General features: G+C 42.8%; 1 long non-coding RNA gene across 1 annotated transcript in view; it reads right to left on the bottom strand.

Moving 5' to 3' along the window:
* Nucleotides 1–13,326: 13,326 nt before the first annotated feature.
* Nucleotides 13,327–21,046, bottom strand: part of LOC146894911 (uncharacterized) — a 36,777-nt gene continuing 29,057 nt past the window's right edge. The window contains exon 2 of the long non-coding RNA XR_015001135.2: nt 13,327–13,600. This is a non-coding gene — a long non-coding RNA (uncharacterized LOC146894911). The remainder of the gene's footprint in view (nt 13,601–21,046) is intronic.

The following is a 21,046-nucleotide window of genomic DNA, read 5'->3' as shown; positions in this document are numbered from 1 at the left end:
GCTTGTGTAAGGCGTTGACTTCATCATTCTACAAAGTGTGTATGGGGTAACAGCTATGAATACCGAGGGGCTCAGAAAGCAGCGATAGTCGAATATGAAATATTAGGTGTATAAAAACAGACAACAATCTCAGACGTACAGCCTTTGCATTAAATAAATAAAATTGCTTTATTCGTCAAAATGATCAATGCAAAGTGATGAAGGCAGAGTTATTGTGTTTTCTGGCAGGGTGACCAGTCTGGTTTTCCTAAGGATTAATGTCATGTAAACATGTTTACCACCAACCAAAGAAATATTCTCGGGTTCAGCGAGAGGGTGGAACCCTGCTAGTTTAATCTCAGCTAACGTGATCCATCTGCCTTTGGGACACGAATCGGTATAACTTTAAGCCATTTAGAGCAGATGTAAAATTCAGTAATCAAATATCATTTTAGCAGGATCTCACTAGGGAGCCTAGGCTAGCCTGGAACTTGCTATGTAGTCCAGGCAATCCTCCATCGTGTGTCCCTTCTGCCTCTGCCTTAGAGTACAGATGTTACAGGTGTATGGAACACTTTGGGCTCCAGTAACCCTTTTTTTTCCCCTGTAATTGGTGTCTGGATGTTTCGGAAAGACTATTCTGACATTATATCTCAGGAAAGTTAGCATTATGATATAAAAGGATGACAAAAAGCAACAAACATCTCAGTTTTGTTACCACTACAATTCTTGTACAAATATTCAGAAAAAGGTCTGTGAGTTTGCCTGTAAAACACCTAACTAAAAAACTGTTTTATTTTATCCTGAAATGTATTTCCTAAAGGGAATTCAGATATATGCTCAAACTTACATATGTTCCATAATGCTTAACAAAAAATAAAGAAATAACAACACAATTAATAATAAATAATTAATTCTAGGTTGGTCATAGAGGGTATTATACAACCAGGAAATTGATAACTGGTTGTGGAAAAACTATGGAAATATTTGTAACATGATATTTTGAACAGTTTAGTACAAGAAGTTATATCTACATACTATAATTACATCCATGTAAAAACTATTTATATAAGTAACGTGTGAAGGAAATGTGCAGAATGGGAATAGCTATCATATTAGCTTATTAGTCAGTATGTTCTTGGGTTGGCTACTGCAACAAAAGTCCCCAAATATTTGAGTGTCACAGCAGAGCTCATGATGCACACCAAGGCTGTGCCCATTATAATCACTCAAGAACATAGGCTACAGACGTCCATCTCAGTTTCCTTAGCCTTGTGGGAGGAAAGATATGGCTGCTACTGTGTCTTGTGGCCAATGACAATCCACATGCCTGCTTCAGAGGCGATGGAGAAGATCAGCTTTCCTATGTGGTCAGAAAGAGAACAGAGAAATTCTGATGGGCAGCTAATAATCTCAATGACATCAGTGGAGTTGGATTCTGCTCTCAATTATTTTACAGTGCTAAAGTGTGTTTTCTGTAATCATTACTTCCGGTTCCATCTGTGGGAGAGAAATTGAAAGTAGAGGATGTAGAATATGCTCATCTTTCAAAGAGAGACTTCAAATGGGAAGTTCTTTTTTTCCTCAAACATTTAAAGTGCATCAAGATGATAAACATTTTCATGTTGGGGAATAGAATTTGATTGAAAAATATTTCTGACTTCTCATCCCTCTAATATGCAATTTATCAATTGCATGGGAGAAAAGCACCACAAGGATGCATTCTGTTATAAATATTTATAAATGGAGCTAGGAAAATACATCTTTTGCCTTTGTCTATTATAACAGTTTGCTTGCTTAAGCAAGCAATCAACAGTAAGGAAAACACATTTTGCAGTAGTGAAGTTGTAAATATACCAGTTAAGCAAACACTTGATAGGGAGATAATATAAGATGTTCAGCAAAGGACAGTGGTTTTGACATCAAGAGTTCAAACTTTGAGCCACCATTCGTTAATTCTACAACTGTGGACAATTTGGGCTAACTTCTTCCCTAAGTGGAATGGAAGATTTCTCCCTTGAAGACATTAAAACTTAAAACATAACATATGTAAACCGCTTAGGAGAATGCCTGGCATCTAGTAGATAAGGACTCATTTATTTGTGTGTTAGCTGGATGTTGCACAAGTGTTTGTCAGCTGCAGCTGTGCAGTGACCCAGTCTTCCAGAAAGGGTTGTCTGTTCAATTCCACTCTGTAGAGAATAGACATACAGAGGTTTAGCTAAAGCTACCACCACCCAGCTCTTTCTCTGAAATGTAGAGACTGCTGCAATGGGATGTTATAGGTACTCACCTTTCAAGACGTAGACAGCATGGATGGTAGCTATTGCTGTGTATCAAGTTGTGCTCAAGGTGAGCACTGATAATCAACAACCACTGTGACAGCCACTCAAACATTCGCTCTTGATAACACGTGATGAGCAGTCTCCGAGAGCAGGCCAGGTGGGAGGAATGAAGCCAGACTTAGGCAGCAGAATCTGCTGTAAGAAGTGAGAGCCCGCTTCGAATCAAGCTGCCTTGGCTCCATGTTGTCCTCTACAAGGCTGGAAGGAGTCATTGACAGGCCACCTCTAACACTTAGATGGCCATTTCTGTTGTTCATTCTTGAGTAAGCACTGTAATTACTGCCTAAATGATGGAATTCAGTTTTAATGCTTCTTACCTGTACTGTTCATTATCACAGCTTTTGTCAAAGAATCTGCTCTCTTTTCCACTTGTTACTTGAACCTAAAGCAAACAACCTGTGGTTAGCATTACCAGTAAAATACAACGGCAAGTTCTGAGTGATGTTCTCCGATCTTGTCTCACTAGTACAGCTCTGGGTCACGCCGGCTAGATGACCACCATGTAGGATTTATAATCGCATCACAACAGATGGGACCAAAGCAATGATCACTGCATCGAAACAAACAAAAAGTAGGAAGGTTTTAGGTCCTAGGTCCTAGGATCGAATCTTAAAATTATTCTCTGCCTAATTATTTGGTATAAATGTGTGTCATTGAAGTCTTCTTGATTTGTATTAAAATCAGTGAAAATGGCAAGAACCAAGGGAAAAAACCTTCCTCCTAAACATAGTTCAGTATCCAGAACTGTCACCTGGTGTTAAAAGGAAATTGTCGTCAAACAGTTTTCAAAGTAGGGCGGAGGCTACTTATGTGGCATAAGGAAAAGCATAGAAGCTGCCTGACTGCCTTGACAAAAACAACCATGTCATCTTCCAGAGACTGGGTACAGTCACCTTCCTGTCTTTTCCACCATCTGCCGCACTTCCTGCTGAAGTTGCTCTTTGGAACCAGCCCTGAGCATCTCCACCGCTGGGGAAGTCCTGCTGATGGGGAAGCACACCCCTCCCCCATGCTTGATGCATGAAAACAGCACAGGCAGCTAGTATGACATGACGCTGTACTCTTCCTGCTAATCACTAGGTCTTTTAAGATCAGGCATTTCTGTCTACTAATTCTTTATTCATGCCCAGCATGCCTTAGCCTTCTTGTGTCTTTGATCTTCCAAACCGTACCAGGCTCTAACTGGAACTCCATACTCTTAAATCTTGTGAAGGTCTTGGATCGGCTTTCCTCATGTCTGTTTTTAGTTCACTGTCCGCTCCTTCAGAGCTTCAGTCATTAACAACAATTAATCCTAATATGAATCCTTCTGTAAATAGTATACATTAGCTCTTGAATGTGTCCTTTGTCAAATCGGTGACCATTGTTCACTATGAAAATACACACACACACACATAACAAATTCACTAGAAATGGAATCTCAATTGTTTGCTGTCCTTTCCCCCAGTTTTCTTTTCCACTGAATGTTAAAGTCTAGAAACTTCAGTTTTCTTGACTCTGAGATAAATGAGACTAAAATGAATAATGTATTTATCACCCAAGTTCTAAACTGCTATGTCATTTTAACAATGAACACATCCACCTCATTCAATTGATCCAAATTAGCTATCAAAATTTGATTTTAAAAATATAAAATTTTGCCTGGTGTATTTTTTCTGACATTTTTGCTGTTTATATGCTGGGTGTTTTGGTGGAACATCTTATACACACAGATATACAGAGACAGGTGCATCAGATTGTACACATTTGACTGTGTATGGCACATAGAGAATGAACGACACTCTTGGGAAAAGGATGAGGACCGATGCTGTAAATGCTCTGTGCTTTTCCCCAAAGTGACCAGCAGAGGGCACACTTGAACACCCACAAAACTGACCCTGGTTTTCTATGTTAGCTCCCCTCCGTGTACAGACTATTGTGCAAGTGTTTAACACGTTCCCAACAGTTGATCTGTTTGTATCTTGTTACCTACACTGAGTAAACACGGCACATGTTAACTGATTGTTCCTAGACCTCTGGGTGAGTACACCATTTTAAAAATATGATTGGAAAAGTGTGTATTATTCAACTCACTCATTTTTTATCATTCTTATTCCCAAATATTCTTTGGTTGCAGAAATAATTCCCAATCATACCACCCAAAATTACAGAGAAATCATTGGGATTTTTTTCCTAAGTTCTTGCTTATTTTTCTTCCTGATGGACAACAATCAGTGTTGCAAGGAGGATCGCTTGTTTATTCCAGCTACCCAGAACCAAAACAACCACACAGAAACTGTATTAGTTGCAATTGGCCCATTAGTTCTAACTTCTTATTGGCTAACTCTTACATCTTAATTTAACCCATTTCTATTAATCTGAATATCACCACACAGTCGTGGCTTACCGGCAAAGTTTTAGCACGTCTATCTCCGGCAGTGGCTCCATGGTGGTGTTTGTCTCAGGCGACGGATCCATGACTTCTCTTGACTCCGCTTTCCTCCTCCCATGCTATAGGCGAGACCACTTTTCTTTATTTATTAACCAATAAATCAACACATAGACAGAAGGACCTCCCACACCAAATCAGTCACAGATTAGACATTTGTCATAAAACATGAAGACGAGAGAGAGAGAGAGGGATGATGAATAAAGGCTTTTGGAGTCACGCTTCCGTGAGTCTAGATGATGGGGACCGTGGTCTCTAATGTTAGAATGGACTCCAGTGTAAGTTTCCTATAGTCTCAGTAAACAGAGACTCCACTACAAAGGATATTTTAAAAATATTCTGGGTTTATAAAAAAAAAATCCCAGAGCAAAAGCTGCATGCTTGATGTAGATAATATTCACAAAAATCCAGTACCCAGCAGCAAGATTTCCTAAACCAAGGCAGCATTGCCTTTCATTTAATGATCAGTGTTTCTAAACCAGAGTTTGTAATTCTCTGAGATGGACTTGAAAATACTCTATTTCTGTGCCCATTGCTGGAGAAAGGTACCAATTCCCCTCATTAGGTTCTCAAGGGTTCGTTTAACATAAAGATCCCAAGTTTATCTGGAGATAGATACAGTCACATGATCAAAGTGCCATGAGCACACACTCAACTACTGCAGAAGGTCCCAAGTCCTGCGCGTCATTTAGAAAGTGACTAGTGTGCTGGACGTCAGGGAAGAAGGTCACTTCCTTGCACGTGCAGATGGCCTCAGATCTGCAGATTGTGAGCCTTTCGGACTTCCCGTTTGAAACAAAGAGAAGTCTTTCACCCGGCCCCTCACCAAATGCAGCAGGCAAAGCTGTGTTTTACGAGGTATTGACAAGCTGATTCAGCTAGCAGACTTCTCTAACGTCTGCCAGGAGAAAGCGCCAACAGGATTCCATCGAAATGCCTTGGGGGCAAATGACCTCCTTTCGTGTTTTCTGGGACCGGAACCACACTCCTTCTCTTCCAGAACTGCTCTTCTAGTTCATATCGGGAAGGAGAAAATGGATGAATGAAGTTAGGCCCTGGGACCCTTGGTCCTATGGTTGGTAACTGATTTCACCCTTAGAAGTGTGAATGTAGCTGAGCATAGTCCCCGAGCTTCCCAGCTCTAGCACCTGCCTGAGGTTACCTGGTAGGATACCTCAGAATGCTGGAAGTCGAGGGAGACAGCCAGGAAGAGAAGCTCTCTCTTTGACTCCTCTAAAGCCTGGGTTCTCTAAGCCTCGGCACCGGACCTTTAACTCTTGCATCCAAAGTGTCACTGTTCTGCCTGCCAGGAAGATTTGACGCAACAGTCTGGAGTGATATTTTGTTTGTGTTTTAACAAATAAAGCTTGCCTGAAGATCAGAGTGCAGAGCTAAGCCACTGGAGGCCAGGGAGTGCAGGCACACACCTTTAAACCCAGGACTCAGAAGACAGAGGCAAATGGATCTCTGATAGTTCAAGGCCACCCTGGGCTACAGGGAAGTGATTCAGTCTAAAAGAGTAACAGAGCTCACACAAAGGTGATCCTGGCACTTTGGATCCCATATCCCAGCACTAGGGAGGTGGAGACAGGAGTGATATGACTGGGTGGAGAGAGGAATGGATATAAGGTGGGAGGAGACAGGAGCTCATTGCAGTGTGGGGCAGCAGTATGAAGCAGACAGTCTGAGGAGGCAGTCAGGGATGCAGTCTAAGGATGCAGTCAGATGATGCAGTCATAGGATGCAGTCTGAGGTACAGTCTGAGGATGCAGTCTGAGGATGCAGTCAGGGATGCAGTCTGAGGATGCAGTCTGAGGATGCAGTCAGAGGATGCAGTCAGAGGATGCAGTCAGAGGATGCAGTCTGAGGATGCAGTCAGATGATGCAGTCATAGGATGCAGTCTGAGGTACAGTCTGAGGATGCAGTCTGAGGATGCAGTCAGGGATGCAGTCTGAGGATGCAGTCTGAGGATGCAGTCTGAGGATGCAGTCAGGGATGATGCAGTCTGAGGATGCAGTCAGGGATGATGCAGTCTGAGGAGGCAGTCTGAAGACAGGATCACCCTTCTGGTCTGAGGATTTGGTAGAGATAAAAGGTCTCTCTAGTGGATGGTTGACTGTTTCTCTGATCACTCGGCTTTCACCCCCTAATAGCTGACTCCAGGTTTTTATTTATTAAGATAGATAAGAACTCACGTTACATTTGGCATCCAGCTTTTGGGGTACTAATTCATGAAAAACCTCTTGCTGTGGTTTTGCAGCTGCCGGCATAGGCGGTTGGAGTTACTACCCAACTGGCTAAGTTTTCCTTTTCTCTCCCCCGTTGGGCCATCCCTGGACCCCCATCTTGGACTGCTGCCAAACTCGGTAACTGTCTTGAAATCTGGTCAGGCTTTGACTGTTCTGTGCAGCCGCAGTCAGAGCCCGTCTCCCATCTTCATTGTCATCGGCAGCAGATTTGGTGAGAAAACGGGGAATTCTTGAAGGGAGGAATTAGTTAAAAAAAAGGAGTGTTTTTCCACATTAAAAAAAATGGGGGAAACACAGTAGAGAAAGTTAGGTCTCTATATGATGATGCAATGCATGATTTTAAAATGGAACAATTAAATGAAGGGATAACAGCTAAGGCCCTGAAATGGCCTTCCCATGTAATCAGACTGATGCCTACCTTGCCATCATAAGCCTTCATAAATCTACTGATGGAAGCAGATGCAGAGATCCACAACTAAGTATTGTGTCAAGCTCCCAGAGTTCAGTCGAAGAGAGGGAGGAGCCATAATATGAACAAAGGGGTCAAGACCATGATGGGGATACGAACAGAAACAGCTCACGTGAGCGAGTAGGAACTCACTGACTCCAAGCTGACAGCGGGGGAACCTGCATAGGACCAAACTAGGTCCTCTGAATGTGGGTGACAGTTGTGTGGCTTGAGCAGTCTTTGGGGCCATTGACAGTGAGACGGAGATTTATCCCTAGTGCTTGCACTGGCTCTTTGGAGACCATTTTCTTTGGAGGGAAAACTTACTCAGCCTAGATACTCGGGGGAGGGCCTTGGTCCTACCTCAGAGTGATGTGCTAGACTTTGTTGACTCCCCATGGGAAGCTTTACCCTCTCTGAGGAGCAAATAGGGGCTGGAGTGGAAGGTGAGGGGAGTGGGAGGAGGGGAGGGAGTGTGAACTGGGATTGGTATGTGAAATTAGAAAAGGTCATTTAAAAAAATAAATAAATTTTTTTAAAAAATGAAGGGATAATCAGCCTAACTGGATTGACATACTGTTAATTATCATTTTGATAATCCTTGCTATCATTTTGATAATTCTTAGTTTATCTCTTTAAAAAGGTTGTTTAATATGTGCCAAGATACAGGCCTTAGAAAAACTTAGTAAAACAGATCATAGAGATATTCTGATCCAAACAGAGAACTTTAAAAGAGAACCAATTTCAGCATTGTATTATAAGGCTAGAAAGGAAGGAATAGTCTAAAGTTTTCAAACAACCAAACTTAGTATATCCAGTAACCTTAGAGAAGCAACTGTCAAATGATGATGTCCTGAAGGCTGTGCAAGAGGTAAGTGGACACCTATGTTGATTTTAAGGAGATTCAAAGAAGTGATAGTCCCATATGGCAAGCATTCACCTTTTGTGAAACAAATGTTAAACTCATGGTCAACTTGTAATAAAACTATTCCTCAAGACTGGAAAGACTTGGTTGCAGCAGCCTTGTAGCCTGGTCCTCAATTACAGTGGAGGACCTGTTGGAAAAACGAGGCCTAGGCCATTCATTGAACAGGAAAATAAGGCTAGAGGTATGGCAATCTCCAAGATCAACTTCTTGGAGAGGGAGATTATGCTAATTTACATAGGCAATCTCTATACTTTGACCACATCCTGGATTGATGCTATACAGTGGCTTTGAATGTTTGGGACAGAACTGGAGAAGTAGGAAAGAAGATTGAGTCATTTACCAAAGTCATACAGGGCCCGAAAGAAACGTCACTGATTTCTTACAAAGATTGACATCAGCAGTAAATAGAATGATACCACATTCGGAAGCTAGACGAAGAATAATTGAATCTCTGGCTTTGAAAATGCTAATTCTTAATGTAAAAGTATAATTAGGCCATTAAAGGAAAGATTGGAGTCCTTGGATGAATGGATCTGAGATACAATCAATTTTGAATTTCATGACCATGGTGATACTTGGATAGAAGAGGTGATTTCCAGAGTTTTGAAGAAAAATTGAAATGTCAAGTGTTTCGATTATGACAAACAAGATCACCTTAAAAGGGATCGATCGTAAACAGGGTGTTCCTAAAAACAATGTTTTTTTCTAAAAATAATCCATTCAGAATGCCCCTTCCTTCTAGATTATGCAAAACATGTGGCAAAGGCAGGCACTGAACATTCCAGTTAACCCTTTGCCATTGGGAAATGCCTTGCGGGGCCTCTCACATAAAGCCAAATTTGGTTCAGTTGTTTCCTGTCATCGTGGAGAAAACTTCCCAGAGCAATTAAAGAACCTAATGCCTACTGTTAGACACCATACTACTCTGGATGATAGAACTGTTTTAGAAAATAAAACAAACATTTCAGGAGAAACCATAAATCAAAATTGATAAAGATTCGATTTGAACAAGAGAAACTTCTTAATTAGAAGAGATGATAGTTCATTAAGCACCATGGTTGTTTAATCTAAACTAATCTATAAAACTAGCAAATGCTTTTTATTTGATCAAATATAACTTGTCAAAAAGAATCTCCCCAAAATTAGGGCTGCAGAAGGATTTTGTTTCTGTCTTTTCAGGAGAATAAAAGCATCCAGTGAAGGACTCCAATGACCACTGGACAAATGAGGCATCTGAAGAAAAAGGACAAATCATCCAGAAAAGAAAATGTCCCAAGAAAAAAAAATAAATTGATTTTTTGGTGTATCACATTTCCAATGGAATAAAATTTGATAAATCTTCCCAAATGTTTATTTCAGATGTTCTTCTCTACAGACATATAATGCAAACGATCTTTTATAGTCCCAGTCTAATTAAAGATTTAAACTGGCTGAGTTGAAGTGTGGATCTCTCATTTTCTAAATCCAAGCACGTTTGTTAAAGTAAAATCCAAAATCTCTGGCTCATATCAGAAGATCCACATGATATGGGACAGAAGAAAACCAAAAATTTAAGAATTATTTTATTGCCATTAATCTCATAATTCCTTGGTTTGATACTGACCCTGTAACTGTTTTTCTTAAGACATAAATATTATTTCAAAATTTATAAGATTAATATATATGTATTTTAAACATTTTGTCATGATATTAACAGTCATATAGAGTACTAACTTAGCATGATTAATAAAAACCCGGAGACAGAAATTGTGATTCAACCTGAAGGTCAGAAAAGCAAAACAACCAGTCACTGGCTCCTACCTCTACCTCAGTCAGAAATGGCGGTCCTGCCTCCAGGAATCTCAGAATGAGACTGTGAGTGAAAGCTGATTCCTCCCATTTTGTATTCCTCTCTAGTGCTGGGATTGAAGTCATGCACCATTACTACCTCATTGCAGCCTGAGGATGCTGTCAGAGGCAGCAGTCTGAAGCAGCCAGTCTGGGGATGCAGTCAGAGGACATAGTCTGAGGACAGGATCGCCTTTTTGGTCCGAGGATTCGATAGAGGTAAAAGGTCTCTCCAGTGGTTGGCTGCACTGCTTCTCTGATCCCTCAGTTTTTACCCCTATAGCTAACTCCGAGTTTTATTATTGAGAACAATTAGAGTTAGTGCTACAACCACCCCCAAACATGAAGCCCTTTGCTGTCAAACGGGCAGGAAAAGAATAAGATCTAGAAGGAAATAAGATCACTATCAGCCAACAGGAGTGGGAAGATCAGAGAAAATGCTTCATTTCATTTAACTTGCTAAGACCCCAGTTCTTCAGGAACATACAGATTTGTAAGGGGCGGGTATGTGGTCTTTATATTGATTTATTCTCAAGTCTTGCTTAGTCTCACACAGTGCCCTCTTACAAATCTTGACCCTGTCCTCCTTCTTCCCATGTTAAAAAGAACTTCATGGGACCCGGAGCTGCCATGTAGAATGCTTTTTGCTCTTTCTGTACGATCAATGACATCATATCTTCACCCAGTGTGATGGTTACCAGTGCCACCTTCTCAGTCCAGGTCTCTGTGAGCAATGACAGGGTCCAGCTGTGAAGAGCTGGTTATTAGCCCTTTCCATAGGCCAGGAAACAGACAGAGAAGTGTAGAGAAGGGCTCCCACTCAAGACTCCACCTGGGGGTTCAGTCTTGTTCTGAGGTCTTTTTCTGCCTCAGGATGCTCATCCACCATAACTACCCTGTCATCTGTCACACCCCCGAGATGCCTAGGAGTGCTGTGCACCCTCTGCTGTGCGTTGTAACAACCCATGCCATCTTCTTACTACAGTTCAAGCAGCGGGGGTTAGGCGCTGTCTCCCCATGGGAAACACAAAGCCATAGAAAGTTCTCGTGTTACACTTGTAGTATTGCAGGCTGGAAGCGATCCATATTCTATCATAGGAGCATTCGGAATAAGCAGAATCACTTGAAATCCCTGCTATCTCTTTTTCCAAAGCAGACAGGACCCAACCCTCTTATGTGTTGGCTCTGGAGTCTGACTGTCGCCCTGGTCACTGTCCTTCCTCCCTTCTTCATCCTTCTGAGTACCTACCCTGTGTCACCTAGAAGAGTGGGGACCTTCATCAGCAATGCCAATCCTGGAAAACCATTCAACTCAACTCTCTAACAGTGTTCTTAGAAGCCAGCCAATGTCCTAGGATGTTGGTCAGTTTTCTCCAACCTTTTCCCAGTGGAATTGATGGCAATGCAGCCATGTGTATTTCCTAAGTTATTAATTACCCAAGGAGGGAGAATACGCACCTGAATAATATTTTAGGGTATTCATTTTTTAAAAAATTCTCTCCTTTACCTACATTAAAAGAGGTCACAATATCTCTAAGACTAACCTAAGAGGAGAACAAGACAGCGTAGAAAATCAGAATGAGAACACACATCTCCCTTTGTGGGGTGGGGGTGGAGGTGAGGCAAGAATAAAGGAAGAAATAGGGCCGTTAGATAAATGTCAGTCAGAGAGAGTTATTTCCCCAGAATACACATACTCTGCCTCCCACCAAAACCTGGTGAGAATAGTCAGGCCTTCCTGCCCTGTAGCCTTGACAGCCTCCTTTTCAATTCAGTATTTTGAAAGAAAGTTACTCTGTATCTGTCCACGTTGCCACTATTGGGGGGGTGGTTGTGTGTGTGTGTGTGTGTGTGTGTGTGTGTTTGTGTGTCTGTGTGTCTGTGTGTCTTCCTAGTACTTCACTAAACATTTGCTCCCAATGCATGCCTTACAAAGAAGCTTAAGGAAGGAAGGGTTTATTCTGTCTTACACTTCCAGGGGATACGGTCCATTCTCACCAGAACAGCTCATTAATGTCTGTTTATGGTGTTCCCGGGCCTTTCCTGAACAGTGTTTCCTCCTGAAAACCAGCTCCCAAGGTCTACAGACTGCATGGTCTGGTTCACCACATCGGCGGCCCCACTTCTCACTATCAAGTTTCTCTCTCAGTTGCTTTGTGCTTGTGGTGACAAATGCTCGGCAAAAGTCACCTAAGCAAAGGGTTGGTTTGGCTCACCATTAGAGGGTACAGCCCATCCTGGCAAAGCTGGCAGCAGGAACTGGGGTAGCGCCTGCAGTCAGGAAGCAGAGGGAAGTGGATTCGCTGCTCAGCTTGCCTCCTCCAGCTCCTTGTTCATTCCAGGCTACCAGGCCACAGCGCAGCGCCTCCCTCACTTGGTGTGGACATCCCGTTTCATTTTTGTCTATTCTACAAACTCCCTCACAGACATGCTCAGAGGTTTGTTTCCCTGGCGATGCGGAATTCCATCAAGTCGACAAGACTAACCACCCCGTACAGACACAGCTTCAATGCCATTTTCCTAATGTAGTGACCTGTAGTCTTCTGGAGACGATTCTCTTGTTCCAGGTCTGCAAGCAGCAAACAATACAAAGAGATCAAACACGGAGACTGGTTGCCTTCTGGTTAGGTCCATGGCCACTCCCTAGGAGCTGCCCACCATATTTTAAAATGACCACCTAACCACTATTTCCTCTGAGGAACTTTGTTTGGGTCTTCCAAGGTTCTAGTCATCCTCTGAATACTGTGTCTTTCCCATCTTTTCCCATCATCTTTTTCCATCTCCGGTGTCAGCTGACTGAACTGGAGGTGTGATCCGAACCCTTCAAGGTTAGTAATGAGGGAGATGTGTGATCACGCATGATATGATTTCAGAAGAGCCGTGCGGCTCCGCAGGAGGCGCGGTTGACCTTTCTGGTGACTTTTGTGTGTCATATAATTGTCAAATCTGGGAAATTATACATTTGTTTCTGCACTAGACTTTGACCTTTGGGACAGAAGGGGCGAGTTTGCTTTGAATAAGCTATAACTAACACAGCACTCTGGAATACAAAAGAACCCAGGAAAATTACAAAGAATGAGCAGATGAATAAATTACCAGTGACGGCACTGGAAGCGTACTCTTAAAGCAATGATAACGCAGAAAGCTTTTATTATGTGCCTAATATCAAAGTGTCTCATCCCACCACTGTGACTAGAATAGCATACATGAGTGATGTTTAGCACAATGACTGCGTCCATCCTCTTTAAGTTGCTTCTGAATAACTGAGTTCAGAATTACAGAATTACTTAAGCTCCACTGAAGTTTCTCAGCACTGGTCCAGACGATCTGCTCTGGGAGTCAGGACTGACAGGACTGTCTCTGGTTTGTTGAGTTCTCTGGTAGTAATAACTGAGCTAAAGAGAAAAACAAAACGATGTTATAGGGCTGTGGCAATTTCTCCCCTAAGCCACAGAGGTTGTCGAACTGGTCATCTGTGTGTACAAAGGCAAAGGAAGTGGGCCAGTTCCCTGGGATCAGCTGGCCAACACTGCCAAGTTCTCAGGCATTTCACATGCTATTTTTAACTCTTTGAATGACACAAACTTGCCGCCAAATGCACTTTACTAAAAGCAAAGCTAACGCACGACCAAACTAAACCTTTCTCTTATTCTTTTACCACGTGATTCTACCATCCATGCTTCATGAAGTTGCTTCTGTGTGCTGCATTTGTACGGTGGAACTACTAAATAACAAGACTATTGTCCATCCCATGATGTCATTTGATAACCTGACATGACACAGAGGAGTATTAACACCTATAGTGACTCAGCCAACACAACAGTCCAGGGCAGTCTCGCTGTCTCAGACGCTGTGGTTAAGCATTTACTAGCCCAATACAGACGGGCCCTTGTTGTAGGAGGCCACTTGTTAGTTCCTAGCTGCCCAGATTCCCAAAATAACCACACAGAAACTATATTATTTACCATACTGTTTGGTCAATAGCTTAAGCGTATTTCTGACTAACTTTTATATTATAAACTAACCCATCTCCACTAATCTGTGTATCACCACATGGCTGTGGCTTACCAGTAGAGTTCCGGCCTCTGTCTCTGGCGAGGCTACATGGATTCTCTAGACTCCATCCTTCTTTCTCCCAGCATTCACTTTAGTTTTCCCTGTCTAGCTCTATTCTACCTTATCAAGCCAAGCCAGCTACTTTATTAACCAATGGTATTCACAGCATACACAGGGGAATCCTATATCAAGCCCTGGAACAAACTCATCCATTTGAGCCAAACCTCACAGTCAGAAAGAAGCCTTTAAATGAGGTCAGTGCTTCCAAACGTACATGAAGGATGCTATAGCCACCTTAATCAGAGTTCTTAATCCTGAGAACAACCGCCTCAGAAAACAGCTAGAGCAGAAGTTCCCCCTGCTCCGTCTGTGAAAGCTGCATGTAGAGCAACTGCTGAAGACCTTCGCCATGGCTTAGAGAAGTTGCATTTCATACCCTGGCTGCAGAGCATTACAGTAAGGGGCAGCAAAAATATATCCAAAGCCCCATGCTCCTCTGTCAGCCTTTTTAGGATCAAATATGCAGAAATGAGGCTATTAACTGACTGTGCTAACAGCGGAACAAGCACGTTAGTTTTGAGTCACTGCAAAGAAATGCCTGTGACTGCCAACAGACAAAGGAGGAAGGTATGTCTAGTTCCTCGTTGGGGGTTTGAGTGTGAATCTGATACAAGGCAAGATCCTCCCTTCATCATCACGGCAGCTAATAGCGGCAGAAGCAAACAAGTGATCACATACTGGGCCAAGAGCATCAATGGACAGAAGAAAATGAGTGGGGCCAGAATTATTTCTTTTATAACATTCTTTTTAGGACTCAAGGAGTAAAATGGAGACCACAAAGGGGTCCTACGTGAGTCTGAGTTTATACCTGCAATAACATAAAGACCTTTGTATTAGTCCTAAGGACCTTTATATTAGTCCTTCTGTCTGCAAGAGATAATCAACTCATAAAGAAAACAAGGCCATCATTTTGGGTCACAGTTTTAGAGGCTCTAATCTATAACTGACCAGATACACACACTGTTTCTAGGTTTCTAGTAGGGTATCAGATGGCAATGAAGTCAGGTATATGGCAGAATAGAACAACTCATCTCATGGTCAGAGAGAAAAAGAATAAAATGGGCCTTAAGTCCAACAACTCCTTTAAGGGCCTGCCCCTCATGACATACAGACTTCTTGTAAGACTCCACCTTACAAAGACTCCCCCACCTCCCAACAGTACAGACCTGCACATTAAGCGAAGGCCCTTCAGCAAGGACACAATTAAAGACCTCCATACCACAGTGACAAGCGAAGAGGAAAGTGTGAAAAGGGAAAAAAAATAATTTTAGGCATGAACTTAAGAAAGCAAATGGCCAAGAAGTCACCACTTTGGGGATTCCATCAGTCGGAAAAGCCATAAGAGAGTCACAGTGATTTCTGTTGGTGACTTTTAAGCTTGCCTTACAAACCAGATCCCCAACATCTCAGCACTATCATGGAAGTGCAACTCTCTTCAGATAATCTGCAGGTTTCAAATCCAAATCAAGCTAAGAAACTAGTGCCAGAAATTTGAAAGACACCACTCACCTAAAAAAAAATAATAATGTGACCACACAGGAATTTGGAATTTGTCTTATTTGATGAGTCTTGTGTAAGTTGAGTGTGCTATTTTTCCATCGCATGAATTCCACTGTAGCACTGTTCAAGAAAACTGAAAGCATTTCCTTCAATGGGTGCGCTTGCTTGTCGCCTCTTTACACCGTGATAAATCACTCCGTGACTCATTCAATTTATGTAAAATGAATCAGTGAAAATATAAAACAAAACACATTGTATAGTCTTGGAGAAGTTTTCTGTGTGAGGAAATCCTACAGCTGTACCCTGGTCACCTGCTTTCTGTGTGAGGAAATCCTACAGCTGTACCCTGGTCACCTGTGTGAGGAGATCCTACAGCTGTACCCTGGTCACCTGTGTGAGGAGATCCTACAGCTGTACCCTGGTCACTTGTGTGAGGAGATCCTACAGCTGTACCCTGATCACCTGTGTGAGGAGATCCTACAGCTGTACCCTGGTCACCTGTGTGAGGAGATCCTACAGCTGTACCCTGGTCACCTGTGTGAGGAGATCCTACAGCTGTACCCTGGTCACCTGTGTGAGGAGATCCTACAGCTGTACCCTGGTCACCTGTGTGAGGAGATCCTACAGCTGTACCCTGGTCACCTGTGTGAGGAGATCCTACAGCTGTACCCTGGTCACCTGTGTGAGGAGATCCTACAGCTGTACCCTGGTCACCTGTGTGAGGAGATCCTACAGCTGTACCCTGGTCACCTGTGTGAGGAGATCCTACAGCTGTACCCTGGTCACCTGTGTGAGGAGATCCTACAGCTGTACCCTGGTCACCTGTGTGAGGAGATCCTACAGCTGTACCCTGGTCACCTGTGTGAGGAGATCCTACAGCTGTACCCTGGTCACCTGTGTGAGGAGATCCTACAGCTGTACCCTGGTCACCTGCTTTCCTATTTTTCTGCATGAAGCAGTCAGAATCAGATTTGACATTTCCACGCACGCCACTTTGCTGTTTAATAACCCTTTGGCAAATCGTTGCGGCCCACAGAGTAAAGTTGAAAATCTTTAGCATGGCACTCAAAGCCTTGGTTCCAAGCCCTTGGCTTCCTTTCCCCCATGCCTCTCCACAGGTGGCTCATGGCACTTTCTCTGAGCTAGAAACTGTGTTCAGAACTCCTGATCCATTGTCGTTTCCATCTCGGGAGGAGCCTGTTAGAAAGATGCTTTGACCGCCATATCGTGGAAAAGAAAGCAGATTTTAAAAGACCAGTTAAGCCCCCAGCAGCACGCACAGAACCTGGCTGTGTTCGGGACTCTCTTGCACCTCTCTCTGTCCGTGTACTGACCGTCCCTCACCTCTTTGCCCTCCTTCGGGCTGAGCCTTTAGTTTGGAGGACCATTTCCCTCACAACCTCCATCCATCCTTCAAGAGCCAGTTCACACCCTTCTGTCGGGCAGATGCCGTGTCCTGTCACGGTGCCCCTCTCTCGTCTGCCCCTTACAACATTCCGATCCTCTATTCAGGGGTCTCACTTGTACAGTCCCTTGATGGCAGGGCCTGTTTCTTCTTTGGACCTATGTCCCACAAAGACCTTACACAGAATCAATTATTAGTTTGTGTGTGGCTGGTTTTGTTGAGTTTAATTAAACATGACTGATTAATAACTCGCTCTATCCTAATTATGGACAGTTGCATGGATAGAACAGCTGGGGCAGCAAATCCAGGGTGAGAGCCTACAGGACAAACAGGAACCATTTAAAGAAAAAAAATCCAACAGTGGATCGTTCTCTTAAATCCTCCTCTTTAAAACATCTGTGGATACATTCCTCAGACTTCTTTAACCTCTTCATGCCCCTTAAACAAAATGGGTGTGCTAGTGTACATAACTGCACTTAGAGACCTTCAGCAATTACCACTGTGTGCTCTTGAAGTGTCTGGCGCCGTGCCTTTAGCTACTGTCTGCATTTCTGCTGTTACAAACTCAGCATACAATGTCTCCCACCGGTTCTTGTTTTGAATGGTTGAGGGACGGAAGCTAGCTGGGGTGTGTAAGTTTCTAGGGGTATGCCTTTGAAGGCTGTACTGGGTCTAAAATGCCCTTCTCCAGCTCTGCTTCCTGTAGCAGGCACTTCTGCACCTCCCGTTTCTTCCTCCATGGTGCAGAACTTTCAGAAACTCTGAGCCCAAATGACTCTCCCTTCCCTTGTTTCTGTCAAGCATTTCATCAGAGTGACAAGAAAGGAAATACTTATTAATCCTCTAACTTGCTCTTAACCACCGCCATCTTCTGCCCTTTGTCAGATGGCACTGCCACCATTTGGTGCTTCAATCAGAATGAAACATTCCCTTACCACTCCCTCATGACCATGACTCCACTCACCCCTTACTCCCTCATACTAATACAACAGGAAACTCTGCTGAGTAAAACTACCTGATACCTGCCCAGTCTCCATCTGACAGCTACTGTCACCCTGTCCTGAATATTAATTATTCCCCTTCCTTGGTTTTTACAATGGATTCTAAACAAGTTTCTAGATTCACTTATGTCCATCAACCCATTGTCTACATGGTGTCTCCTCAACTTTTAAAAGCGTCAGTCAAATCACTCCAGTTTCGACTGTAAACCCTCAGATGGCTTCTCATCGGGGTAAAATACAGCCCCTGGGTGACCTCGCTCATTCTGATTTTTTCTTTTCCTCTGGCATACTGAACCCACTTCCTATTATCCACTGGCATTTCTACTATCCCTCAAGTTCATCTTTATGCTTATATACCCCAACAGACACTCCTTTTTGTGTGACCCTTTATTATCTTATTGATTCTGAACTGGCTTGAAATTATGGCTTTCATCATATTTTCAAACACATTACATGCAAACAAACCATTGTAGTTGTGGCTCATGATCGCTCTCCATTGGCTTTCCCCACCTCCTTCCAACGAACTAATTCTGCTTTTATAGTATGGTGTGTGTGTGTGTGTGTGTGTGTGTGTGTGCATGTGCACCTGCCTACGTCTGAATTTCAAATCTAATTTCTTCGTATGAGAAAAATACACTTTTTTTTCTTCTCCTTTTCCCTGTCTTGGTTCCCAGTTTCCCTTCCAACACACGTGTGTGTGTCCCTGCAGAAGTCAGAGGTTAACTTTGGTTATCTTTAATCGCCCATACTTTTTGAGGTGTAGTCTCTCACTGAACCTGGGGTTTACCGGTTTGGATAGACAGTTGCCCAGTTTGCTCTAGGGATCTAGCTGTCTCTGCCTCCTAAGGAAAGGAACACAGGTGCATTCCCCTGCCCTCCGCTTACAGTGGTGCTGGGGATCTGAGCTTGGGCCCTCGTGCCCTCAAGACAAACTCTTACCTGGCTGAGCCATCTCCTCGTCCATATTTTACAGATATTTACATTTAAGTGGATTCTGCATATGACAGAAGATATGATGCTTGAACGTTAGATTTTATTTGACTTCCATCTTGAATATCTATTCATGCAACGCCTCTTCATTTCCTTGCATTTATGGGTATCGCTCACATGTTTTTAAAAACCTGAGTTGCAATTAAACCTCAAGTTCCATGAGGACGTGGTGTTGACAGGATAAGTCGTCACACGGCCTGCAGTAGACAATAAATGCCTACTGGCTAAATATCGGTGGGCCTGAATAATAGAAGAACATATTGGAATTTAACTACTGTAAAACATATTCATTTATCAAACATTTATTAAGTACCTAGTCTATTCCAGATATAATGCTAAATTAGTGGAGAACCAAAAATAAAACACACTTACAGTCTGATGTTAAGCTAAGGTAAATAGAACCTTTTTAAATTTTCTGTCTCATGTGTCTATATATGTGGTATTTGTAAGTATGTGTATACATGTTCCCATGCATTTCAAGCCAGAGACTGATATCTGATATCGTTCTCCATTGCTCTTCCATCTTATTCTCACAGAGGCCTTGTGATGGTTAAACTGAGATGTCAACTTTGCATACCTGGAAAGAGGGAATCTCAGCTGAGGTATAGCTTATGCCAGATTGACCGGCAGGCATTTTGTTGACTGCTAATTGATATCGAAAGGTTCAGCCCACTGTGGACAGGACCATCATGCCCCATCCTCCCAGGCAAGTAGGCTTGGATTATATAATAAAGGGAGGTGAGCGTGAGCCTGGGAACAGTTAGGAAGCAGCATTCCTGTATGGTCTCTCTGTCAGGTCATGCCTTAAGTTGTTGCTTTGGCTTTCCTGAACTGTAACCTATAAACCAAATTAACCACCCCCCACCACCCAAAATTACTTTTGATTAGTGTTTTGTGGCAACAGAAAGCACAGAATGGAAACTGATACCAGTGATTGCGCTTGCTGTAACGGACCTGACTGTGTGGCTTTTATGCCTTTGAGTTTAATTGGAGGAGGGTGGAGAGTTTGGGAGAGTTAGGAAAGTCGCTGAGTTTTCAGAGCCTGTTACACTGTTGCTGGAACTTGGAAGACAGTGCTAAGAGCAATGAGATAACAGAGGCTGGGTTTGTGAAGTTTGGGGGTGGGGGTGGGGAGCACATGTTCTACCAGGTCTCTTTGTGTGATAATATATTCGAATTAGGAATCTGACAGTGAAACCTTCACTGTACTGGAACAAAGTGTGCTTGCTGGCCCAAGCTGAAAAACTCGCTGTGATTAATACGAGACCCGCATTGGGAGAACAAAATACAGAGTTAAAATTTCAACAAAGAGATGGAAAACATTCCAAACAGGAATCTTGGGAGAGAATACAATAACTCAATTAAAAATGATAGAAATGTTCAAAAGTAGACTATAGTTGGCAGACGAAATAACTCTTCAAGTTGAAGACAAACATTTTAAATTATCCAAACAGAGCAGGAAAAGGAGAAAAATAATGACGATGCCTTCAGGTGTTTATGGGGCGCCAGCAAATATACAGCATTAGAGTCTGAGAAGGAGAAGAGAAAAATGACCAAAATCTTTTTGCAGAGACCTGGTGACTGGAAAATCCCCATATCTAGGAAAGGAAGTAAACAACCAGATCCAGAAAGCTCAAATAAGATGAACGCCCCCCCACCCCCAGAAATACACACTGGTAACTGAAAGTGAGCAGAGGTTCATTTGGTGGCAAAAGGCAAAATAGCCTTTAAGTGAGGAACGTTCAAGACAAACAAAGAGGACATCACATAGAAATAAAAGTATCAACCCACCATATTATAAATATACATGCTACAGGATCAGAGGGCCT

This window comes from Myodes glareolus, chromosome 5, assembly GCF_982192425.1.
Source record: "Myodes glareolus chromosome 5, mMyoGla1.1, whole genome shotgun sequence".
NCBI lineage: Eukaryota > Metazoa > Chordata > Mammalia > Rodentia > Cricetidae > Myodes > Myodes glareolus.
This window is presented reverse-complemented; position numbering and strand designations above follow the sequence as displayed.